At 35.4% G+C, this 27,335-nt stretch overlaps 1 protein-coding gene and 1 long non-coding RNA gene across 2 annotated transcripts in view; both read right to left on the bottom strand.

Moving 5' to 3' along the window:
* The window catches only part of Snoo (Sno oncogene), a 103,039-nt gene that overhangs the window by 61,558 nt on the left and 14,146 nt on the right, over positions 1 to 27,335 (bottom strand). The gene's annotated exons all lie outside the window — the stretch shown is intronic.
* On the bottom strand, positions 15 to 11,774 carry LOC145730905 (uncharacterized). The gene is made up of 3 exons (XR_014178706.1): positions 11,237 to 11,774; positions 10,631 to 10,657; positions 15 to 1,233 (listed from the first exon to the last, which is right to left on the bottom strand). It is a non-coding gene; the product is annotated as an uncharacterized LOC145730905 (long non-coding RNA).

Below are 27,335 nucleotides of genomic sequence, written 5' to 3'. Positions count from 1 at the left end.
CTCAGACTTGTTTACTCTGTATTTTCTTATTTTGACGTTCATTGTTTTCCTGAAGGACAGTGTATGTTCTGTTTTATGTTTGTGGTGTACACAACCCGATAATCTCTTAAAAGTTTCAAGTAATAATGACGCTTCCGACCTAAAAACTTTGATTTAAAATGCTATAAACTGTCGGAAACTCCGCTGGGAAACTTCTACATCTAAAAACCAACCAACAACTCTCCCGAACAAAGCTTCAGCTATTAGCAATGCGGGGCTAGGAAAAAAGTTACAGACAAAATGGCGGGACTCCATCAAGCTCGAAGACCGTAGAAGAATTCCCGCGGCTTCGTTTGGCAATTGTTTTTTCGGGTCGGCAACCAACAATTAAGTCTGCTGAAAGAATACACGGAAGTGCATTCCGGACTTGTACGGAATAACTAGATAAACGACACCCATTTGCGAACAGTTTACGTGCGACGTGTCAGAAATGCACATTCATTACACGCTTAGTTAAATCTTTCTTTTATTGTTAAGTTGGCTCGGGCATAAATCAGAACCACGGCATCGAGATGTTACTTTATATAGGAAAATTACCTTCGTCGGTCTTTTTATTCGCGTTTACGTCGTCATGGTTGTATCGCGGATCTGCGAAGAAATTGTTGATAAAGCCCCCGAGAAGAAAAAAAAAACGAACCGAGAAAGCGGAACTGTAATGTGGAGACCACCTGGGAATTATTCATTCATAAGAGCAAAAAAATGAAAAACAATTGCGTTATTTTGCCACAAATGGCAGTATTGCGTTGTTTCTTAACAATCATGACAAGACACTTGGTGACCCGACAAGCGTTAACAAAGTAAACAGCTACAAAGTTTTTCGGTAATTACTACAGGGAAAACTATAGTGTTAGTTCAAATTCCAGTTGTTAAGATCATAATTACAAAACAAACGCAATTATTCAACCAAACAAACAATAAGTTATTTTGTTATCCCGCCATCTCCAATCACCTTTTAATTACTGTTTGTACATCCTCAATAATGTTTTTAATATACTCGTACAATGTACTTAAGTTTCAGAATAAAAATCCGCAAAACACTTGAAAAAAAGCCGAAAAACAAAAATAGCTGACCTTCTACTGAAATACGAAAAAAATTCGGCCGGTCAATGAATTTTTTAACACGCATTCACGTCATAGCTGTATTCTATTTTTGCTTACTTGATGACACCAACTATTAGCACCTGCTAGGCTTACCTGAAACAAGAATAGAACTAATTAGCAAACTAGCGATTACGAGTAAATTGTTACAAACTAAACCCAAATTTGAGTAACGTCACGTCCGAGATGAACCCACAAACGCCGTCCCGACGCGTATTTCATTGATTGTTCCAAAGGGAACGTGTCAAGTTACGACACACGCACCCCGATTCGGGTCCGAATCAATAGCCTCCAAACCTCACAAGAGTTGATTTGAAAAATTTAAATCGACCTAGGGTTTCTATGCGGTCGAAAGCGCAGTCCCCCAAGTGTTTAATTAGGACCTAAGCTGGTGGCAATATCTATTAGCGGGCTTCTCACCCTCCTTGTCTTTATACGTAACTTTGTTACTTTCAACCCTTGCACCCCTTCCGAAAGAAAACAGACATAATAATTATTCAGCCCCGCAGCAAAAGATCACGGTCGCAAAAAACTAATAATGACAATTTTAATAATAACTCGATTTCGACGACGACGTCAACAACGCCTCCACAACCCTTTTTCCGACCGTTCAGCTTATGCGTGTCCTTCTCCCTTGTATACGCACCGTCTACGTCGCCCTCTTTACCCCCCCGCCCAACAAACCACCCTCGACGACCTGGTGCGTCGCGACGCCGACAACGGAGACGTCGACGGCGGTCGGCGGCTGGCGTTGGGTCGGGATCCCGATCAATAAGGCTCGACGTCGCGGCGATGTTGTCAATTTTTTGCGTAGGCTTTGATTTTTGATACTTTTTTAATTATTGATTGTTGGAAAAGTTAGTAAAAAATAAAAACATAGGCAGATTGACAAGTTATATATTCAAGCACAAACACAGAAAATCCCAATCACAAAAAAAATTGTCATAATAGTAAAACTAATTAGTTAAGAAATTATCCGTTACAAATTTATAAAACAATTTAAAGACATGTATCAATCACTAAATATCGGATGTATGAAATACACTTGTCCAGTATTTAAGACAGATAGAAGATATAAAAACTTATTTTCGTAGTTGAAAGCTACAAAATATTCAATGTTGACGTTATAGCCTGATGAAGCCAATAAGTAGAAATCAATCTGAAAGGACCAAAAGCGAGTTCCATACATGCACAAACAATTTGGTACCTTTATTTATTAATTTTTGTAACTAATTAAATTAAGAAAAAAAAAATTTTTTTGGACAGAAAACATACAGTGTGTAAGACAAAAGTTACTTCATATTGAACGTAAAATACAATAATCTAAAACTAATACACGTTTGTTTTTTGTATTTTTTTAAAATTTTTAGTAGGTTTGTTCGCAGAGAGAATCTCCAAGTAGTAATCAGAGAAACAGATACATCTATTGGCCACCAAGTCAGAAAACGTCATTCAATGAAGCATTCAACCAATGAAACTTGACATTTACTTCTGACTTGGAAATCAGTCAGGGTGTCAATTCCAAGAACAATTCGTTAGTCATTAACTTGTTAGAATTATAAAATTTCTAAAACGTTGACATTTCGCATAAATTTGTTACATCCTCGGAACTCAGAGTAACAAAAGGAGCTTTTCAGAAGTTTTCTCAAACCATTGACTCCATCAGCCCATAACGTACATTTAAATAATTTGCTATAGGATAAATGTTGTGTACAGGGTGGTATACAAGATGAGTTTGATGCCGCAAACACAATTTGGACGAGTCCCTGTGACTTCGTTTTTATGACAGTTTGGTGAAAATAACTTTTACATTACTAATAGAGGAAAATTAATAAGAAACAAACTTTAAAATAAGGTGTTGCATATTTTCTTATTTTTTTCAGAAAACGGTAAAATGATATTCCATTTTGGAAGTTTATCATAAAATTCTCTAAAACTTTCCCCATTTAACCGACCCTCTAAAGATAAACAAAATCTCCATACATGCATCACCAATTTGGCTCTTTTTTCAGTTTAGTAGTGTAGACAAGCAAATAATTTTTAGCAGCCAAAAGAAACATCCTTGGATTGGTGAAAAACGGTGCACGTGGCAACATGAAGATGTTTTAAGGTTGACAGGGTTGCAAGGTGGCCGGGGGATGATGGGCGAAGGGAAAGGGACGAGCAGGCCAGACAGAAGGGCGGACGAGACGCGAAAAAGGGATGGCGGCGAGAGAGAAAGAGACGGTGGAGGCGGCGGCGGCCGGGGATATTTGATTTTATGAGCGGAGCGCGTGTTATTGGAATAATAGAGATTGCTAAGCCGTCGGGGGCTGACGGGAACGAATTAATGGTAGAAAAAATGCCGGAAAAATTGATTACAACCGAGAGCCTCCTATAGATTGGCTTTGTGACGGATGGGCTGTTGCTACGCCAAAACGGGCTTTATTCCGGGAAAAATTCTCCTCAAAATGCAAATTTGCGTTAAAAAAAAGAGAAACTAAGACGAGAAGCGCAGAATGATGGTCGTTAATTCAAAAACGCCGGTAGCCCGTCTTTAATAACAATATTGCCGTATCGGCCGATCTACAGGGTACAGCGTACAGTTATAATTGATGCCCTACTGCACCGCACGCTTCCGGACAGTTTTACGATGCTTTTTGTTCGTTCTGGTTTCGCGAAGCCCAAAGGTCAAGAAAAACAACCTCGGGGAGCTTTACATAAGACTGAAACTTTGGCTCATGCTTACACTGCTAACTTTGAATTTACGGCCTTTCAAAACCACCTTCATAAATCTTCTCAAAACCGTTTTGCATTAACGGCCAAGCCGTGCAAGTTGTTTTTTGTATTTTTCTTGTTTTATTTTTCTTCTACGAGAGTGTCAAAACTAGAACGAAGTAAAGCAAGCTGTCTGCTTTTGTTAAGGCTATTTATCACCTTCGTTATAATAAAGCATTACGAATATCCGCCTAAATGGTGATGGTCAGCTTAGCGTAAAAACCTCAAACCAAGAACGTAATTCCCTGGTCAAGAGTCTGATAATGACTGCTATTGACGACACGTGTTTGTCCTCAGGTATTATTAAAAGTTGTTGACTTTGCCTTTAAATTGAAAAAAACTTCAGTTTGATAGGGAAATATTTTGCTTCGCATGTAGTAAAAACACATTAAATTAATTTAACAAGGAGGACTAAAATTGTTATTTTTCAAAAAAGACAACTGGTGCGTTTAGTAAATAAGGGATTAATTGCTCAAATTTATGAACATTAATTATTGTAATTACAACACGTGCGGCTGCCTATATTAAAAAAATTGCCACACAAATCAATAATGCCATTCAAGTTCAAGCAATAACAAAACGTTAAATTAAAGTTAGTATTCTTTAATGGTTAGAGTTCTGAATTTGTTCAGTCAAAAAGTCTTTGAAAAACAATTTTCTAATATTGAGAATTAACTAAACACAACATAATATTGCTACTGAGTTGTTACCAGGCAATATTGAGAGCTCTTCAAATCCAAGATAAACAGCTTCAGATTTTTCGGTGATAGCAAAAAAAAACACATTTTCAATTGTGAAACTCAATACGAATTTTACACACATTTTCCAATACACCTTTTTCTCACTATGACGATCAAAACAATTCAAAATTCAATGTTATACTAAGAAAACAATACAGGTTGTTGCAACAATCTGTAGTTTAAATAGTAAGCTAAATCAAAAATGTAAAAAAAACTCACGTCACATTTAAAACATTTACCTGATTGTAACATTGTTACGTCATTTCATTTTACTGATTAGAATTTCTCTATTTATACGTTTTGTCGTTGCGCGTCATGAAGTAAAAATGTACGATGTTGCCAACATTTCAAATACATTAACTCATGTCATATTTGACATGCTTTATTTGGTTACATTTTATACAGTTTTCAATAGTTTTTACTGTTTTAAACCATCCTTTGAAGTGTTAAGGGTGAGAGAAGGTGAAAGACCCTAAGATGGGGGGGGGGGTATTAAATATGGTGTGTTTCACTTAGTTTTTGTCTAAACGAGTATAACTAAGTTGAGCAAAAAGGATGAGTTTAATGAAATAGAAGTTTCCAAACGTGTTCCATACATAATTTGTCAAATTGTTGTTTATGAAAGTAGTAAACAAATTAGAAATTGTATACGAATAGAGCCTTTTTTCTGATTAAGGTGATATATCAATTTCGTGAAACTAACAAAAATTATGTTTTTATTGTTGATGAGATAATTGAAAGTAATTATGAATGCAATTCTTTACTAAAACATGACATCACAAGTCCAACTGTTTCTGTTTTGCGTAAAGATCATCAATTTGTGACGCTCATTAAAAAATTAAAGTTGATGATGGTAACCAAAAACGTCAATTTTAAATGTGATATTCCGCATTGCAAAGGAGGAAGGGTGGTTTTTCATAATTATTTTTTTTTATGGTTTTGATTTTTTTCATAATTTTCAATTACCATGTGCAAGTCTATTTTGTTCTTTTCAAAATGAGACAAAGATTAAATAATTTTTTCTATATGCCTACTTAACCGTTTCCGCATTCATTTCAGTTTAGACAGCTTTTCAATTCCGCACTAGTGCGGCAAAGCAACTTTTTCACTCTAGTACGACTAAATGATCAAATCAATAATCAATATTTTGATCATTAGGGCGGCCATACACATTACAGCCTACCTCAGAGGTCTGCCTGCCTGTTCAACGTAGCGTAAACGAACGACTTTAAGTACAAGTTATAAAAAAAAATAATCAAGGACCATCATACCACATGCTTAGTTTCCATGACAATGGAATACAATTACATATTCATGTATTCCGTTGTCATGAAAAAGAGGCATATTTGTGTCAAAATCGCTTTGAAAGTAAAACTATTTTAAATACGGTTTTAGTGCTGAACTTTGGTATTTATTGGTAGGTTCCTTAAAATGAACGAATCATTAATTGAAAATTTCATCCTAGAGACGGCCAGAAAGAATTATACGCAATTGTTCAATTTGTATAGTGTAAGTTATGTTAGGTTAGACAACTTGTTATAACCTACCTGCATCCCATTATAATAAAATCAAAGCAAACAAACATTAACGCTGTCTTAACTTAGAAACAAACTGCTAATATTTCATATTTGCTGTAAAAACGACGAATGAGAAAATCATAATTTGTTTCTTCTAATCTAATACTTTTGTAAATAGCCTTCACGGACCATTTGACTAACGCTAAATACCATGAACTTGAGTGGCGATTTTCACTTGAATTTAGGTCAAGTGGCTGTTTTGTTGTCGAAACTTTGGCCGCCTACAGCGACCGCATTCTGGCTGTGCCTTCAAATCTCACTTTTATTCTTTCATTACTATTTCATTCTCGAGGCCCGCATATTTCCTTATTTCTTCATTTCCAACGAATTGCTACGATTTAGTTACGTTCGTGGGTGTGCACCCCATTTTGCCAATAACACAAAAGTAAGGCTATAATTAAAACCACGTTTTTCCCAACGTGTCCTTTTCAGACTTCAGCGTTTTTATACAATAGGACATCTTTCAATTACCTTCGAGCCTGGAAAAGATTTCGTGTAATAAAAATAATTTCCAATAATCGGCGTGTAGGAAACTGCTGGAATTTTCGTTACCCGGAAAATAAGTTAGAGCCGGAATATTAATTTTTGGAAAATCGCACTCACGAGAGCAATTCACCAACTCCCGGTTGTAATACAGGCCAAAGCTAATAATTTCCCAGTTCGAGGAAGTTTGGATGTATAATTTCGGGGAATAGGCACCGTTTTATCTCTTTGTCCTCCCTGCTAGTGACTAAAAGGTTATTTATGAAGCACTCTCCACGGGAAGACTTACACATCTCGGGTTGTAATAGATTTGCGAATTAACAAGCTGACAATCCTTTAGGTCATCTAAAACTGGGGTAATCTTGTGGCTGGCTCACTATTATGTTAATGCCAAACCGATTGCGGAAGTGACTCATTATCCCGGATAATCTACGTATTTATGCTCCCCAGGGGGGATTACCACCCTCGTAATGTATTTATACAGCTACAAATACGCGACTAAAAATTAGCATCAAATGGGCTAGACCCGCTAGCAAATGCTTGCTTGGGTATTTTCACGGTCGACTAGGAAAAAATTCATAAAAACAACCAACCATAGAATTGGGTCACTCATTCGTGTTTTCAAACAATATATTGCCGCCGATCCGTCATTTAACCCCACGGTCGTCGACAAGTTTCTCTATGTAAAATAGAGGTCACTTTTTTGCTTTTACAACCCCATAGCGTGTTCCATAAATCCAGCATTCCTTCAGTTACCAGGAACACGATTGTGTATTTCATTTTTCCGAATTGCTGCAGTTGCCTGAAAGCAGTTTGAAATTATTCGCGACTGACAGCAAATTTCAGTTGCGAATCGGCAATAATTTCACGGGGGGATACGATGTAAAGACGATGCCGAGATCTGTTAAGTAGATTAAGGCCGCTCGTCGATCCGGTGAGGTCCATTAGGTCGTGTTTTCTATATCTATGCGCTCACGTGAAAATTAAAACGAAACGGATTTTATCGCAAAATCGTGAATGCAGGTACGGCCTCGAGTGCAACATTAGTAACAGACGGCTTCCACGGTTAACGGGATCACGAGTAGTTACACGAAGGACAAACCATTGTTGGCGGATGCTGAATTGTTTATTTGACGCCCCCGAGGGGACCAAAAGAACACCATTGCTGATGAACAACACATCCTTCCCCTCTTTCCATTATCCTCCAAAGCATGTAGTATTGTATTTGATCTTGTGTCATTTTATCATGCATTGGTTTTGTTTGGTCTACTCATCTTGTTGGATATGTACCTCTTGGGAGTTTGTATTCTATTTTCCCTTCTATGATTAGTCGTTTTATTGTTCCTGATTTTCTAGCTATATGACCAAGGTACTTCACGTGGTTCAGTACGTAGACCAATTTCTTGTAACGTTGGTTTCATGTTCTGTCCACGATACTGGCAAGATTCTATTCGGTTTTTATCTGCTTTATTTAAATTCAAGTAATCGCTGATTTTGCCATAGTTGGTGTATTTCGTTTTCACATTTCCCAGTGTTGGTAATTAAATTAAGGAACCAAAATGTTTACCACTTCATAGCTTACAACTTCAGTTCAGTCAGTTCAACAGTGCAATATTTGTAGAAAATGGTTGTCTTGTCTATTAACTATCATTATTTTAGTAATGGATTTATTTATTTTAACGCTATATTTTTCGCTGTCTGCTCATAGTTTCTGCTATTTGTGGTCCGCGTAGCGCAGGTTGTTTAACCGCTTTCCATCAATTGATACAACTACATACAGGGCGTCAAATTGAAATCATTCAATATTAGGTGAAACTCCATATTTTGGTTGTTAGAGGAGTAGCCCCTTAAGTCCCATGCACCCTAACTTCAAAGTTTTTAATACCACCCCTTTGGTAACACCTATAGAAAAAAGTCGAGAGGTGTTAGGTCTAATGAACTTCAGTCATTCTACTGGACCTCTAATATCTAAGTAATTTTCTATTTCTTTGTATATTACCACAGACTTACTCCCTCTTTGGGTATAAAATTGTATTCTTCAATCAGTCATATTCACATTCAAGTCAAACTGACACCAGGTTTATTCTGGATACAAGTGTATGCCTTTGTACCAGTTATCTATCTACATGCTCATAAAAGAGACAAAACTATCAAGAAGAGAATCCAAGTAATCATATGTATAATGATTTTCTGCTCGCAATTATTTTAATTAACAAAACCAACAAAAAAAAAGCTGAAAGAGACATGCAGACATAATATAATAGATAGTAATCTAAATGTGATTTTTTTGTAGATCTAAAGATCTAATAGTTGGCGCCACAACCAGGTCGCCTAGTCAATTATCTATGTGTGTTATCTGTTACTAGAACCAAACAATATTTTAATAGGTGTCAATTAAGTCATTATAATTATATGAATTGCAAATTAATTATTTATTAATTAGAAGTAGTTAGTATTTTCTTCTAACAAATAATATACCCGTCGAAATTCGTATTGGGAAAACATTGAATCTAGTCTCAGATTTTTGTTCGAGGTGTCAAACGTTCAAATTTTGAAAATCTTTTGATAAAATACCAAAGTTTTTAGATAGAGAGCAACATTTGTTTACTATCGTCTCTTTAGGCTACGTAAACCGTTTTGCATTTTGCATTAAACATTTTTAAGATCTTTTATAATCAAAGCATACATTCGGTGACAAGACTAAACGTGCATTTTCACTATTTGAATATCCGTTTTATAATAGTGTGGCTAGTCAGGATGACTCAATAATAATCAAACTTTCCTGCCTCCATATGAACTGGATGCAAATAACATGCATTTACATCCATATTAGATACATTTGCATCAATATTCTATTCTTAAATTGAAAAAAATACTTCTGTTTTTAGTTTTAAGTGATTGGGATAAATCAATAATAGTGGCGTTTGTGTTAATAATCTCTTAAAACAAATTGCTATACACTCATGAGCCACTCAACAAAACAAAAATTTTCCAAAGTGACATTCTAAACGTTATTGACGATGAGATGTTCATAGGAAAGTAAATGTTGGCTGGCGCCATTGATCTGCCTATGTAATTGACGTCAGTAACAAAAACAAAAAGCTGATAAACGTGGAAAATGCTAATAAATAAAAAACTTACAAGTCAAACCCGCTTTCAATTACCCCCCCAATGCAATTATGACTTTTGCGTATTAGAGTAAATTTGGTGTCATTTTTCACCGTTGACATGTAATTAAATTTATCTAGGTGCAATTATCGCGATGGTATCAAACGAGATAGATATATGACTTTACGAATCAATGACGAACGCTGTTATTAAGCTAAAACATTTAAGTCGAATATAGAAACTTGTTTTGCAATATAAAAACGGTTTTACTGGGAGGGTAATCAATCTAAAAAGCGATTATAAGGATATTTAGAATTCGGCATGGTTACCATAAATATGGTTTAAAAAGGAGAATAATCACTGATTTGAATCGTTAGTAGTAATCTAAAACTTTAAGGTAGAAACGACTCTATTTATGGAGTTAATGCCCTTAATTATACTGCACTGGAACAACTTTTACGAGGGTAAAAGTAAATTACTGTATCGTGGGAGAACCGAGTTTGATGAAAAACAAATCTGAAAAATGTTTTGGATAAAATGCTAAGTAATTAATCAACACCCTCGACGCGATGGATTTGCAAACCTAAACGTTAAAACAACAATTATTTTGGCAAAATATCTCTTAATTGGCCATTATGGCGGAATTTGGTGGTGTAGGCAAATTCCCCGAGAATTCCGGGCCTCCATAATCTACCGTCCCGACGTTCTAACTCGTTATTCATCCGTGAAGTCCCGATAACGATTCGTTCGGAACAACGGACTGTGGACTCTCCGCACCAACACGATGGTATTGTTTGCAAAAAATCATTAAAAACATAAACTACTTACAGACCGTGCAATTGTGGTAAAACTCACCTGAAACAAAAAAATAGAGTGTTAGAATGTATAATTCATACTTTGCATTTTATAAATCTTATAGTATAATAGTGTTTTTTTACATTTAAAATTTTGTGTTGTACAGAGAAAAGGAAATTTATCCCTAGTGTTGAAAATTTCCAATTCTTTGTAATTTGTCTTTGTAGAATGGCAATGCACATTCCAGTCTGTCTCTTGTTTTTATATTTTGTTCTAAAGTGTGATTGTCCAAATTACTATCAGTTTTATAATAACAAACTAATGAAAAATGTATGGTTTAAGTTAGCTAAGATCCTTTATTAATAACACTGATCCACTTTGCATACTTCCAAACTAGAGTAGAGGCTGAATTGCAACTTTAATGAAGTGTATCTAACTCCAACTCCTCTCGAACCTCACTTACTTCCTGTTAATAATCTTAGTCAAGGCGTTCCAATTTTGAGGTTTAACTGTTTGACTTCGTCGAAGTGCAACGTATCATTTTGCGTTAAAAGGGTAATTAAATTCATGTTGACTTTTCTAGGAATAAGACACCTTTAAGTTTATGTTTTACAACTAATATATTAACACTTTACTTACTGCAGGCTATTAAAACACCTAATAACTTCTGGTTTTTTCTGATTATTTCCTTCCTATCAATTTTGACCAATCGCTATCAAGAATTAGTATAACAAATGTAAATTTTAAGTGGAAAAATCACTTGACAACTGTCAACTTAGCTGTCAGCAGTTTTTCCGGAAAAAAAATCAAAAAAATTTCACACTCCTCACAGCAACATAAAGAATAGTGTTACCCTTTCTAGCTTGAAAGTTATTGTTCTTATTAATTATTGTTCTTATTGTTTTAATTAAAATAAAATGTTTATTTAACTCAGGAAATAATCTTACCAAATATCCCTCGTGCATCTAATTTTTCCTGTGGAAAAATTGGAATACTCGTTTCTAAGTAGTTTGTTTTAACAAATAGCATGAGCGAGAGTGGTTTTAAATCCTCGTCTTCGACTCGGATGATTTTTAAAACCACTCTCGTTCATGCTATTTGTTAAAACAAATTACTTAGAAACTCGTTTTTCCGAATTTTTCCGGAAAAATTAAATGCACTAGGGATATTACCCCCGATAAAAGTCTCCCAATGGTTATTACGTGCTTCGAGTTTTTGTCTGACAATGGTACCATCAGACGTCTAAAACTACCAAAAAAGAACACTGTATTGCTCAGATTATATTGGAAATAATTAATAAACTTACATGGTTACAACACATACACAATAATATTTAATATGTAGATGTGTGTGGGTTCTAAACATGTAAGTTCTTTGTAATCTGAACAATAAATCGCGTTTTTTTGTAACTTAACCTAATAAAAATTATCAGGCTATGGCTTTGAGTTTTATCATAAAAAAACCAGCTGTTACAGTAAGTAAGTCTCTTTGAGACTACTCTTTTGGCCTCGGCCTAGTAACTTGTTACTTACTAAGTTTAATTAGCTGCATTATTTATTACTATTTTTAGTAACGAAATAATCCAAATTCTAAGCCGTTCTAAGCACTTTCTGTTCATTATCTTTCTCTAGCTTTGCAACATGAATTATGTTGGGATATAATGACAAAATATAGTAAATAGCTTATGATTTAAGTTATATTTGGAAAAATAATTTATTTTAAATTATTGGTTTTATTATCGCTGAATTTTGCCGTACAGAGTGAGCAAAACTAGGATATATTAAGAAAAAAAAACAGAAAGGAAATATTTTTTTCTCAAAAACAAAATCTTGGTTTGATAAAATGCACTTCGTACCAATACATGGACAAATAAAATTTAAAAATGTTTCTGAAATGGAATAAATAGAGTAAAAAAACTGATGTATTTTCTAAATTTTTGTAAAAGGAAAAGAGAAGAAAGGACTCAAAAAGTTGTTTGTGCTAAAATCATTTTAATGAAAATTGTTTTTATCGGACTTCACAGCTGTTGGTTAGTAAAATATGTAAGTAATTTAAAATATGTAAAAAAGATATACTTTTTGGGCCAACAGATCAACCTTTGTTAAATTCAAACAAAAACCATACTCAACCAACTTTTTATGAAAGTAAAACAAAAAAATTATTTTTACCAGAAATTTACGGCCGTTATATGCAACAACCAGTTTTGTCGCCGGATTTGCTGCTTCCTGCTGAATACATTCTTTTTGTTCATTGGTGCTGACTAACTATATTTAAACGTAGACCAGTGTCGGCCTCGACACAGCGGCGGGGTTTCGCAACTTTTTCACAGGCCGACAATGTCACCCATAGTTTCGACACGACGACTACGTTTACGCAAACCATTATTCTTCGACCCGCGATGATTGTTTTGAAAAATCTGATTGTATCTCCCGCGTCGCAACGTGACGTCAGTTTGTTGCAGGTCAGCCATTGATCGTCAATTAAATTCTTTCGTTTAATGTAGGGGGCGTTTAAACTACTCTCAATTGAGAAACTGTGTTATTACCAACTGTAATTCGTGCAGCGATTCATTTGTAAACATTTCCCAATTAATTTACGACTTTACTCAATTAGAAAAATGTATCTCAACCAATTGCAATTCATTTATTTTTTGACAGTTATAATGCAATCTGTACGTTTGTCGTCAATTCCGAGATAGGATCAGTGAAAAAATGCCGCATACGCATTACGTGATGAACATTACTAAATAATACATAAACCACATGTAATGATCAATGCGTATTCCTTTGCTACTTTGTCTTGTATTGTCTGGGTATAGTTAATGCGTGAGAGGTGTTTTTATGCCTTATTCTTTCGCTGCCCGTCTGATTTATGGGTGTTCTTTGGCAATACTGGGTAATTACTTTTATGGCACATTCTAATATGTTGCTTACCGTTCCAAACTAAAAACCATAGCAAGAGATAGGTAATGAACTTTTTTATATCCCAGATTTATTGCTTTTTAAACGTCCATAGAGACATTCACATTAACAGAAGCATTAAACAAATGCGTGTTTTTGTTGCAGTTGCAACTAGTGAATACAATGTTGCTTCTTTGCAAGCAACTAATAATTTACATGGGAGAATGGAATAACTACATATTAGATCTTTGTTGTGGTAAAATCTAATTAATAGGCCTATAATTTCGTCAGTTTAGGTTTAGGAAGATAGTGATAAGAATATAATACTGTTTAGAACTAGTTTACTACAGTACTGCTTCATAAATCTACGACAAATATGTCAGATATTCATCTAATTCCTTCAAACCTACTAACCAAACAAAATATATGCATGACATGAATTAAAACAAAACAGGAAATCCTCTATTAACATTTAAATACCTATTATAGAGTAACGATTATCTTAAGTTTAGTGTCGTTACACGTAGATTATTGTATTTTGATTAGTAACTGAGTACGTAAGTTAATTTAATTTGGTTTATTTAAATTATAACGTCAATTCTTTTGCTCTTAGGTGTAGGTATCTTCAACGAGCGGAAGAAAAGTTGTGATATTTGACAGTTTTCCACTGTTTTATTCTGTTCATCCATAGTATTAAGGGTCACGTGTATGCTATAGGATTTCCACGTCATTCGACTGTCATAGAGCTTCTACTTGAAACCGGCCGATCGAGTGGTCTGGTGCTAAGATGTTGAAGTGACAAGAAGACAAGTGACGTCTGTCAGCTGGGTTTTTGTATGGTTTTTCCTCATGCTTTAAGATGAGCATAGAAGATAACAACTTCGTTTAAACTTAGATAGATTTCAAGATACTTTTTTTGTATTAGAACCGCTGTAATCGGTCGTACTTTAACAATTGTTTAATTAAAATCTTTAATATCAAAAACCTCTTTTATGGATAATTCTAGGATCTCCTTGACAGAATGACTTTTTAACAACTGACAAATTGGTTTAAAACAGATATTCAAATAAACAGAGATCAATTCTAAATGACAAATAAACTAAGCAAGAACATTTTACTTTACAAACCAGCATCGTAATAATCGAACAAAAATTATCTGAATTCTGATTGCGCGAATAATATGATAAAACATCTTGCGTCAGATCGTAAAACAATATGTTTAATTATAACAATAGTAAATATTTAATTGAACGCTTTCAGTAATGTGAAGTGTGTCTGCCGCCGCGCCGTGATAAAGAAATAGCACAAACATCTGATAACATTTCTATATTCAAATTGTTGTTGCTTTACGATATGTTTGTCGTGTTTCTACACAACACGTGTCCCATATCTTACGGTCAGGAAATTCAACTCAAAAACGTTTATTCGCGTTTAATGAATCAAAACTAAAAGCTAAGAATAGTTCTCATTAAACTGATGAAAATTTGGCTATATTTGAGATTACCTTATCCATCATAGCATTGAGGTCATTGGGGATAATAATAATAATAACTTTAAGAACACAATAACTACCATTATTCACTCGTGAAGAATATACTATGAAATCATTAAATACATACATATTTTAAATTTGAGTTATTTAAATTTCATCAGTTGAACTTCGTCTTTAAAGGATTTTAATACGCTTTTAATATTTCAAATATCATTTCAGACGGTTTCAGACGTGACCAAAACCAGTTCTTCCTCCGAAATTGTCTGTACGACGACTAGAAAGCATAAAATACCTGACATAAGTCTACAAAATACGGACATACGTCAAAATATGTGGAGAAAAGCCCTGGACAGAAAGGAAGGCAATATCTTTAAATACAACTTTATTTTTTAGCAATATCTTTAAAGTAGTTACTACATTATAGTGACTTGATCCAAGTAAAACTTTCCGAAGAAAAATGTCTGAGCCACCCAAAATATGAAATTTTTCCAGAAATTAGAGTAGGTATCTCAAAATGTACTAAGTTTCTTAAAATTGATATCAAAAAGACTTACCCCACGTAATAGTATGTTACGTAACGAATGCTGTAAGAAGCATTTTACGCACAAAATAGAAAAAGTTAAGTGTAATTTCATGAGTGCGTAAAATGCTTTTAGAACACGGGTGACGTACTATACTTTATCTACGATCAAGTGTAAAGTCCTGTTTTAACAACTGGCATAAATCAAAGTAATTTTATGAAAAAATGTATATTTTTAACGTATTAACATTATATTTCTACTAATAATAGGTATTAACGCTACTAAAGATAAATGTAATGCTTTTTTTCATAGATACATGTTATCTAGGTAATTATCAGTTTGCCTCATAATAATTATTATTAATGGAGACATTACAATTATTAAAAACAAATGGCGTATTTGTTTTCTTGTTTGTTAAGGCTTATGTTGTTACATTACTGCTATCATATAACTCAGTTAAATTATTAGAAATATTACAAGTAGTACTGCCAGTAAAATTACTGGATGTGTTTGCTATTGCAGATGATATTTTAGACGAAATTTGACGATAAGAAAATAAAACAAAAACCATAATTTCCTCCTTTACAACTATAGTCTATATTAAAAATTCGTAATCTTCTGAACAAAAACTGAATATCTATCTCATTGCACAAAACAATTTGATAAAATGTAAAATGAGAACACTGTTAAGTTGTTAATAATATGTGATTTTAGCCCTACCACCCTTTTGTGTAAATATTAGAAGATACAGAGTGTTTCACAATAATTAGTCCTGATCAAAACAAAACCTTACAAGAGGAATTCCACAGTTTTCGATAGAGAAACTAGAGCCAAATTAGGAAAGCTTTCGGTTCGAACGGAATTACCACTGATTTCTGAGCAGGTGCTGAGACGTTATTGCAGGGCTAATACTCCTTCAAAAATCTGATAACCTACTATCACATCTAGTCTGGGCACTCATGGTCAGCAACTCATGGACAAATGTCATATACAGAATACGTCTTACTATCTGGTCACTAGGTAAAGAATAAAATAAGCAAGAAGAGAGTAATGATGATTACTTTCTTAATTTTAACAGAAACTGCATACATTTCGCATGCCCAAAAAACCCAACCTAACATAACAAAACAAAGACAAGTTTACCAGGCATTTTCAACTTACTAATCCTAAACTATGGACATAAGTCACCGGAAACCCTGTACCAAAATTTGAATTCACGCATTCAAATTATCATTAATAGACACAGAAAAGATGATAATCTCTTGATTGAAGATTATTTATAGGTAATTATTTTTATGTGATCAGTTCAGCTGGTTCCAAAAGATTGTTAAGAGAAATATTTACATATCGAGCGAACAGAAACAAATTACGAATAAGTAAATTCAATGGTCGTCGACCTGAATGAAAGAAATCATCTAGCCAAACAACAATGAATTGAGTGAGATTCGTAAATATTGTGTGTGTGTGTTGCGTGCAGCCAATACGAGTATTCAAAAGATACTCACAAATAATTAAATAAATGACTTGACACGTTTTCGTATGAACCTGATACGAAGCCGTCCCATTTAACCAACTTGGTGGTGCTGTTTGATGATAAACAAAAAGGTTATCATCGAGGTCAATTTTATTTATAATAATTATTTAAAGCGTCAGTGACTCCATTGAATCGTATGTTTTGGATGATGACAATGTTGCAATGTTATTGACTGTCTCTGATTATGGAATGGTCTACGAAATAAATTCGGTCGTTCCACCCTTCATTAGTCTCGTTTGTTCTTCATCTTTTATCTCCATTCCTTTCTTTCTGTCAGGATGCTGGAAAAGACTTCTTTTGTCGTTGATTGAACGCGTGAAAAATATCCACATCATATTTTTGAGCTAACGAACTGTCGCCAATTCTCCATGTTTATTTGGGCCATTGCGATTCCCCTTCGGCAAGCCTATTTCAGCATCTGGCGCCTACCAGTCGAGAGAATTTATTTAAAATACACGCTGTTTCGGATGTCCATTGGTTGGAGACTCTCTGTGGATACAAAAAACAATGCCAACTTTTCGGTATTTAATAACGACTTAATACGACCTCTCCTCTTCATTCCTTCAATCATAAACAATGGTGCGTGTGTACAAAACGCACTATTCCGTCTTCCCGCCATTGTTACGTTTAGACAACTACGCGAAGATGGTTATTACTCTCTAATTAAAGCACGCATCGAATCATATTATTAAATTTCCATTCGGCAATTACAACAGCTTGTTAGTAGGCTACCATTCCCCATTCAACCCACTCTACCGGTGCGTTGAGAACTCTTTTTGGACCGGTTAAAGGTTATTATCATCTTTTGGAAGTGCACTCACTCGTCGACAAATTTGGATCGAAACAAGGTAAACGCACCCAAACCAGTACGACTCTAATTAGCAATCTGCCAGTGGATCGGGCAAACCAGATAAGCTGTTCCACGGACTGAATGTGGGTCGTTTGCAACCAACTTCTGACCTGGTGCTGCTCTTCATTCAAATTCGCCGAGTTCCTTTGTCCGAAAGAATGCAACTACTACGCAACGGTGGGCGAGAATTATCAGAGCACGTCCGGCGACCCAATGACGTCCTCTCTTTGCTCGCAAAATGTGTAAGCAGAACTGACCTTCACAAATCACATTCTCGTTTCCCCTCCGGAGATTTCAATTCAGCATTTTCTCAGTATCATTGCACCCCATTTATAGGTTGCTTGTACCATTTTAAAGTGTCGCGGTCCGACGCCGTTTAGTCGTAATGGCGATAATTACGTTTAAGTGGGATGTTGCAATTTTGTGGAGCCGACACCGCCATTCTCATATATCGTGTTTGAAAAGGCAAAAAAACCAAACGAGGCTTATTAACGACAATTTAGGTTGTCCGTCAGGCATGAAACTGATTAGTGGTTTTCTGTATGTTATTGTTGGCTCGCTCATCTACTGGACACGTAATACCCAGACGGTCATCTCCTCCTGTATTGAATTTGCTATCTAATTAGTAAACCGATGTAATCTAATTAATGCATTAGTCTGCCAACTCAACTTTCGGATAAACATCAATCAACCTCAATTCTAAAGTTAATTTCACGGTCTTTGTAGTCGGGAGAAACGCGATGTAAACGGGGTTAGATGCGGCTGCACCTTCAATGCAAAAGTGATATTAAATTAAAGCACTTCCGCTAGATCCGTGACAGTGATAATATTTACTTCTCCATGGACAATAAAATTGAAAAAAATAGATAAACGCTGACAAGATTAGATTAAAGACCATACAGACTGCTTCAAAATTGGTGGTAAAAAATGATAGAAGGAACAGAAGATGTGAAAAGATGTCTTTAATGAACAAGACTGTTTTGAAAGTCAAAATTAATTAAGTAATTGGAAATTTATCAAAATGGTGTCTAGTTATAGTCGGGTTTGGTAGATCCGTAGCAGCATAGTAAAAAGGTTCAGTGCTTTTAGATTTAAAAACCTTTTTTTGTGTTAAACACATTTTGTCTAATGTTGTCTTTTCACAACAATAAAGCAAATGCAATCAATATCTCAAATTGTCAATTGCATCGGTTTAGAAACGCCAATTCATTACTTTTCTTGTGGTTAGATCTAAGTAAGAAATAACTGGTAGTTTTCAATTTTGAATTGGTTAAATTGGGTAATTTTGCTCTTGCACATATTTCCATAAATCTCACTAGATTCGCGTAACAAGCAGATTAAAATGTTCGATTCGATAAATACTAGTTCTGATGAAGCTTGGTCATTTTAAAAAAATCAACAAATACAAATAGTTATTATGTAAGTATTCTGTTATTGTCTATTTAAAAACCTGGGGGGATTGAATGAAGAAGCCTGACATACACAAACAAAAGTTACCAAACAAAATCCCTAGATTTGTTTTATGAGTTTGGGTGACATTGGCATAAGTTTGTTGATGAAATGTCATGATTTCGAATCCAAACGCGTTATGATCTAAAAATCACATGACACATTTCGAATCATAACGCGTTTGGATCCGAAATCACAAACCGAAACACAACGGCTATGATTTCTGCTATGTAAATCATACCGCCAGCTGACCAATCATATTCGATAACTAGTGCCAACCTAATTCACATTCACTCCTCTTAGTTTTTAAATAGACTATAGTATGATGATTAACGCAACTTGCAATTATTGTTCAAGGACTGGCCAACTATTGGTATTCAACAATATGATAATAATTTTGTTGAAGAAAGTAAAATTTGGCAACTTTTATCGATCAGCCAAACAGCTGCTAGGAAATATACGAAGCTGTCTTGGAATCGGATTTTTGTCTACGTAAACGAAGCCCCGAGCCCCTTAAAGGTGTCCATCCAATAATACCGAGTTAAAAATAAGTTATTGGCAATGAGTGTAATAAGCCAGGCTGGCTGGTGCTGTACTATCATCACAATCACACGAACTACCTCTAACATGCATCGAACAGGGCTGGCTTTATACCGTTTATATGACGCATAATCTGGAAGGTAAATTCTCAATTTTTAGGTTATTTTGATGAAAAAAAAACATATTTTTAAATGTAATTTTCCCTATTAACGTTTAATAATTCTGATTGGCTCAATCGAGTTGTAGTATAGTCGATTCGACTCTGCGAGCGACCTTGACGATTCGCCGTTCAAAAACAACATAAAAAAAATATCGCCAACAATCCCGCAATCACCGACCGTAAATACTACACCGTCCTGGCAACATAGTGAAATAAACACAGATGCAATAATAATAGTCATTACGAAAGCATAGACGGTGTGGTGCCCAGAAAATTGCACGCCATTGAATTTGATGTGTCTAGGGATTACCCAGATGTGCTATTTTCGTTTCGGACGAATCACCATAGATACTAAACATAGATCAACTACTACTAAAAAATGAAGGTGGTGCAGCATCATCTAAACGTTCGTTTGACGTAACAATACCACTTTGACAATGGCCAAAATTTGGTTTACCTTGAAACCCTTGACGGGTCGGGTTTCAAGCTCGACCTCGCTTTGGTTGGGAACATTTTACCGGTTTAAGAATTCAGCGGAAAAAAAGTTGATTGCAAACGCGCCAAAAGACCGGCAAAACGTTGCATAAGATTCCGTTTTTTTTTTGCTTCTTGTTTGCGGTAGTTCTTTGCCAGTTTATTTATAGGCAGAATTCCTGAAGAGATTGTTTATCTGTTGCTTTGTTCGACGACCCAGGAGTCCCACCACAAAAAAACGTGTTCACCACATATAAACCTTCCGTAAATTATCGTCTTTATCTGACCATTGTTGTGGTGTCAACACACTTTAATATTAGATTATCCGGAGCTGAAGTAAAAAATATCTTGTTTACTTTCCGGCTACCCATAACGTCAATTTAATTAGATTGGTTAGATTGATTAGACATTGGGGAATGTAAACGTACTGTCATCATCTCTCTTCGTTGCCTCGCGAATGTTCATCAATAACGTTCAATATGTATCAACAGTTATGTGTAATAACCCCACATTATATCAATTTGCTACATTATTTAATTCCAATTACGTACATTTTAATAATAACACAGAACAGTTATTGGAAATTATTGCTTTCCAAGGCATTATGAACAAAACATATACATTTTTATACAAATTTAGCAAAAACTAAAGAAATTAACCAATCAATGAATAAATTAATTTTTTTTAAATCTGAGCGACATAACACCATGAAGTAATTTATAATAAAGTCAATAGAAAATTATCATAATCACGCATTACATTAGGAAAGCTGCTATGACAATGTGACCCAGAAGTCAATATGAATAATAATAAAAATAATGAAATGTACCAAAAGTTATAAGAATTTTAAATTAAAAGTATTTCTTCCTCAAGTAAGATTCTTCAAGTTAGTCAGTAAAACAGAAACCCTAGGTTTTTCCTTCCTCTTACTTTTCTCATACCAACCAATGTCGCATATCGGTGGAAAGCTCATTTTATTGGCTATCCCTCGACATATAAAAGTTCATACCATGTCAGTTAAATAAAGCAATTTCTCAGGTTCAAACGAAACAGTGCATCAAAAACATAAAACTCAAGTTTGAAGGGTCTAACTTTAACTAACTAACGAATGTTGCATATCGGTGGAAAGCCCATTTCATTGCCAATCCATCGACATATAAAAAACGTTACCATGTCAGTATGGCAGTTTCTCAGATTCCACGAAACAGTGCATGAAAAACACTTTTCTTTATATTTAACAATAAAATCGGGTTGGTGATCATTCAGATTCATTGTGGTATCAGGATAATAACTTCTCTCATGCATTGTTTTCTGCAAAAGTGCATGCACAAAGAAAACTATCCGACATTAAATTATCGTCTTGTATTAGTCCCTTAACTTTTCTTAATTAAACACATTTGTCTGATCAAAATAAACAGGAATATTTTAAAGGTTTGTACCTAAACCCAGAAGAAAATTAACTACCCAGAGTAAACATAGTCACTGTCATCTATCCAAAACGTTTTGTAATTGCCTTATTTCACGCATCGTTTCACAACCAGAAAGGGCAGATTGTTTACACAGCGCTACTGCAATGACGTTACTCTAGACTTTAAATAATACATTATTCATAAGAAATATGATAAGTATGAAACGTAATTAATATCCGCGGGTTTCCAATCTTTACCGAATTAAGAGAACGGCTACCGTTCCACAGCTACCGGGTACCGCTCCGTGACAAATGATGGAGATAACCGGGAACGGTACCATTCGCTTTCAGATGGTTCGGCCGCGATATGGTCCACTTGCTCTGGCCCTCGGTCATTTTATTGCCCTCGCGAGATTCGTTGAACTCTCTGTATAGGTATGGGGGGAAAAGTGAACATTCGCCAGTTGTTAACAAACTGAATATGGTGATAACCACTGAATTTGTGAACATTGGCAATTTTTTGCACCTCTGTCACCACACCTACGCAACGGTTGTCAGATATGCAAAGTTTCTTTACGTGTTTACTGTTGAATAGTGTCGTTCACCTTATTTCAAGCTGTAAACACCACTTAGTGTAAAAATAAAATGCAGAAAATACCTGCCAACCTTAAAATGTTAAAGACCCACGTTTGCACTTTCGTACATGTTATACAGTCATCCTAACTACTACATCTTAAGCTTTTCAAATGGAAATGTATTTTTTTAAGGTTGTACTCAAAGTTCTAAGATTTTTCCAGATTCCATGCAGCATGGCATGTCCTAAACCTATCTCTAATCATTCTCGGGAAGCTTAAAAAATTTAACACTTTACTTTTTATAGGGTTGAATTTTTAAGTTAATCACAGTCGAATCATTTACTTGTCAAATTAAACAAAATAATAACAATTTACAATACAAAGATGAAGCTATTATAGTTAAAAAACCGTGTAGTTATTTCATTCAAATAATCAAACAAGATATTCAAATGCTGAAAATGTTCACCATTGAAACTTCCATGGGTGGAAGGTTTTTCACTATACTAACACGTTTTTTTGTCAAGATACAGGATATTTTAAGGATCGATTAAAACGTTTGATTGATTGTATGTACATAATTTTGATTTTAAGGACATAAAGGTAGATTAAGCATAATTTTTCACAGGTACACATTTTTACCCCATAAACCCAAAACTCAAATCTCCCCAGTCCTCCTTCACCCAAAACGTTACTTGTCATATGTCACTTGACGTCAAACGACCTACCCATCCCAAACTGCCTTGTAATATAATGTGAAAATTCGACTACACATGCAGTAAATACAAGTTTGATTCAAAATGTAGTAGTAGTTCATGTGTAGTAGAATCTGGAGTGTAATTTGATCATATTCCTGGACGATCCTTTGACGCAAGTTTTCTAATTTAGGTTTTTTTACAAAGCGTCTGCCATGTCGGGCTGCTTAAGGCAGATAATATGGGCGAACGAATACTTGCGAAAGGATAGCAAGGTCAGGATCTATAATATTTGCATTAGGCCAATCATGACATACGGAATAGAAACCAGAGAAGAAACCAACAAAACGAAAAGAATGCTTCGAGTAGCCGAAATGAAAACGCTCAGAACTATAATGGGGAAAACAAGAATAGACCGAATTAGGAATACTGACATTAGGGAACAATGTGGGGTGCAAGACATCGTAAAATGGGGGAGACAAAGAAAAAAATATTGGTACGCTCACGTGAGAAGAATGGAAGAGGGAAGACTGCCCCGGAAAAAAAGCACCCGGAAAGCCACCTAAGAGATGGAAGGACAGCGTGCAGTCCACCTCCCAGGAACTGATGTAGAGGAACCTGCAAAACTAACAGATCGCGAGATCTTAAATATGAATAAGAAGAAGAAGGTTAGGTTTAAAAACCTGGTTTGTTTCCGATGAGCAACACTGTATATTCCACTTTACCAAGTAAAGCCACTGAAGATTATTTGACACCCTTCCTCTAACAGTTGAATATTGGAGTGACACACTTTGTCTGAATAACTACTTATACATAGAAACCGATGGGCTGTGGCTCTAAATTACTACCGTACGACAGTATTTTGCAACATCATTCCAGTAATTGAAGACATAATTGCCACAAATACGAACTGCGTTTTCCACCTACGCTGACCAGATCAAAGCGAGGTCACCACTGCTCACCAGTCGGTTTGATTGTTGTGCATCTTCCAAAAACCCACAAGTACCGCCAAAATCTCGTAAACCATTTCCTAATCAACAAACTAAGCCTCCGGGCCTACATCTTCCGCTTGATTTATGTTAATTAGGTCCGAGCGCACCGACTGATCGCAGACAAGCCTGGACATTAAAAAAATGGCCGTCGCCGCAAGGATTAACGATTAACATCTTAACATAATAACAGGAGTGTCACAGTTTCAATTCATTATAACGAGAAGTTATTAGACCCAGTCAACATTAATCGGCCGTGTGCAACTCAGCTCAAATTGCAACATCCCGTTTGAAATTATTGCTCGGTTCGCGTTGCGCGTAATTAATGGAAGCGAGGCGATGTTTATGGACGGTTTGAGTGCCGTTTTCGGATGGACGTCCTTGCTGTCTTTTTTTTTTCCCTCAGCATTCCAGTTTGCCTTTTCCTTCGGCCCTGCGGCGATATAATTAATTGAACTGACTCAAAAACACCTTCCTCAAAGCAGCAGCCAAGTTCGGCTAGTAGCCGTTTGCAAGACGGTTTTCATTACGAAACTGAAACGATGTCTGGCCTTTCAACCAGCTTCCCATACAGATAATCGTTTTGATATTGCCTCTGACAAGGTTAATGAAAGAACAAATGAACAAGTTTCTTGTGCGAACGGAGGAGCAGTATACAGTATGGTGCAAATGTATGGAATATCTTCACTCTTGAACAAGTCAATTGTTATTTTTGACTGTTTCTTCTGATAATAAATTCATGTATACAAAGGTAACCCAAAAATAAGTTACGGCTATCAACTTAAGTTTTTCAAATAAAAACGTCTGTTTTTTATCTTATTTCAAAATTGTGCTTTGAATTGTAGGTAGGTTTCACGCCCTATACCTTTCCCCACTAGTTGGCAAGAAAGTGTATAAACTAATAAGTAATATACAGAAAAAAGGTAAGAAAATAATGTTTCAGATACATAACAGTAGTTCAGGAGCTGGAATACCGGCTGAGTTTACTAAACGAAACCAAAAATCTAACAATAACATACCTCAAAAGTGAAATGGTGGCAACGACTGTCTTTTCACTTTGTTAGAAGAAATGCTCAAACTGGCGGCTTTCAGCAATTATGCAATGGGATATAGCGCCAAATTCATTTTTAACATTTTCCAGTATTTCTGTGGAAATTTGAGCAATTTCAATTCTGATGTGGTTGTTTCATCACCTTCAGTATACTTTGATTTTTAATTATCTCCATAAAAAATCCAATGGACTTAAATACGAGGACCTTGGTGGCCATTTGATCGACTCTCTCCTTCGAAGTAATTTACCTGAGAAAACACTATTTACGTAGGCTCTTACAGCAACACAGTAGTGTGGGGGCATCCTGTTGGATCCACAAATTGTTGTTATTTGGAAATAACTGGTTGAGATGTATCTTGAAGAAGAATTGGTAACAGGTAATCTTAAAGAAATTGAAGATACCCAGTCAGTCAAATTTTCTTTAAAAAACTATGATTCTATGATCTGATTGTTTATAATTCCTTCGTCTGCAAAAATCACTTTTGATATAAATCCCTCATCTCAGATGGCCTCGCAGAATTCGGTCATTCTATCAAACAATCTTCTAGCAGCTCCTGAACCAGGTGTACTTTATATGGATGCCACTTTTCCTTTTTAAGTATCGTTGAAAGGTGTAAATTGTAATCCAATGCTACTTGTGTGAATCTTCTTGAAAGGCAAGAAGTATAGTATTTCTACTTGAATATACCCAATTTACTGCAGTGTACAAGGACTGATCAGTAATACATCATTGCTCATAAATAACCCCTAAAACTCGTCAAAAAAATCGTTGCAACACCCTGTATAACTCGTGTTTTAAAGTTTTAACAGAAGAGGACGATTACAATCGACCATTCAAAATGTTGATGTTCGGCAAGAATTCGGCCAAACAAATTCGTGGCATTATTAGGATGTTGACTATTTTCTGCATGCAATTAGAAATGGATAAACTATACCTCAAGTTTCTTAGCTACTGAAATTGATTTTCTACAAGTTTTAAGGAAATCTTAAACGTGTCTGGTGTAATTCCAGTTAAAAGAAACGTAGTCAGAAATAATCATCGACGTGTCCGAGAGTTTTTCGTTAAAACTAACAGTTATGTGTGCATCAAAACTGTCCGCCAGAGTAATTAATATGCGTGCAGAAATCAATACATGCACAATGGGCGGTCAGAAATTGCGTTAATTTATAGAATGCCTATTTTTATAGCCAAAACCGAGTTGATCATTAATTTTACGGCCGTAATAAAGCTACCCACTCTGTGCCAGTGTTCTTTCCGGCTGAATCGTTTTCTAACCTCATTATTCTAAGCGAAAAGGTCATAGGTAAATAGGGTAATAGAGCGTTTAGAGCGTCGAAACACGGATCGGGTCTTACGCAACGGAGTGTATAATGTGTTGCGCCTTAAGTCCCTCGGGGAATTCCGTGCCTGATAATAGGCTTAATCTATGTTATCAACTCTAGAGTAAAAAAATCTTTCACGAAAGACTCTACCGCATAATGACAGACTAGGGACCTCCTGTCTCCATTAGATTAGTAACTAGAGCTCGAATCAGATGAGAAAAGGCCACCGCATCATCAATGACGCAGTTTTTAAAACTATTTCTTTCTCCTTCTACAGTTGCCGTCGCATTAGATATAATCAGAGGCGTCCTATTAAAATATTCCCGAAAATATATTGTTAAGCGGTCAAAAAGCCACTTGGCAACGTAGTACGGTTTTTACTTGGACACAATTAAAACAGATGCGGCAGCGGCCAGGGACATTTGGACCTTTTTATATGCTTTTACTAGCAGGCACTCTAAACGGTGTTGCCAAGTTTAAAAAAATGTAGTGGCGGACAGGGAGACTTAGGGGGTTAGGTTAGGTTCCGTTTTAGTCTGGTGTTTTGGTTGTATTGTTGATGGTCGCAGTTGAAGTTCACATAGTGTTATGAATAAAAAACGTTATTTTGTCAAAATGTCTTTCAAAAAGGTTGGAAAGAAAGGTGTTATCATATACAGCCAAGGCCGTGAAATCGTCAGTAACGTCTTACAATTTATGAAGAAAGAAGCAGAAGGAGTTTCCATTCCTTTGAAAAACTTGTTGTCTTTTATTTTCTTTATTAAAAACGACGAAAATGTT

The sequence above is a fragment of the Ips typographus genome, linkage group LG1 (genome assembly GCF_016097725.1).
Source record: "Ips typographus isolate SLU linkage group LG1, UJ_Ityp_2.0, whole genome shotgun sequence".
NCBI classification, from domain to species: domain Eukaryota; kingdom Metazoa; phylum Arthropoda; class Insecta; order Coleoptera; family Curculionidae; genus Ips; species Ips typographus.
The sequence above is the reverse complement of the archived record's forward strand: the minus strand, read 5'-3'. Positions and strand labels throughout refer to the sequence as shown.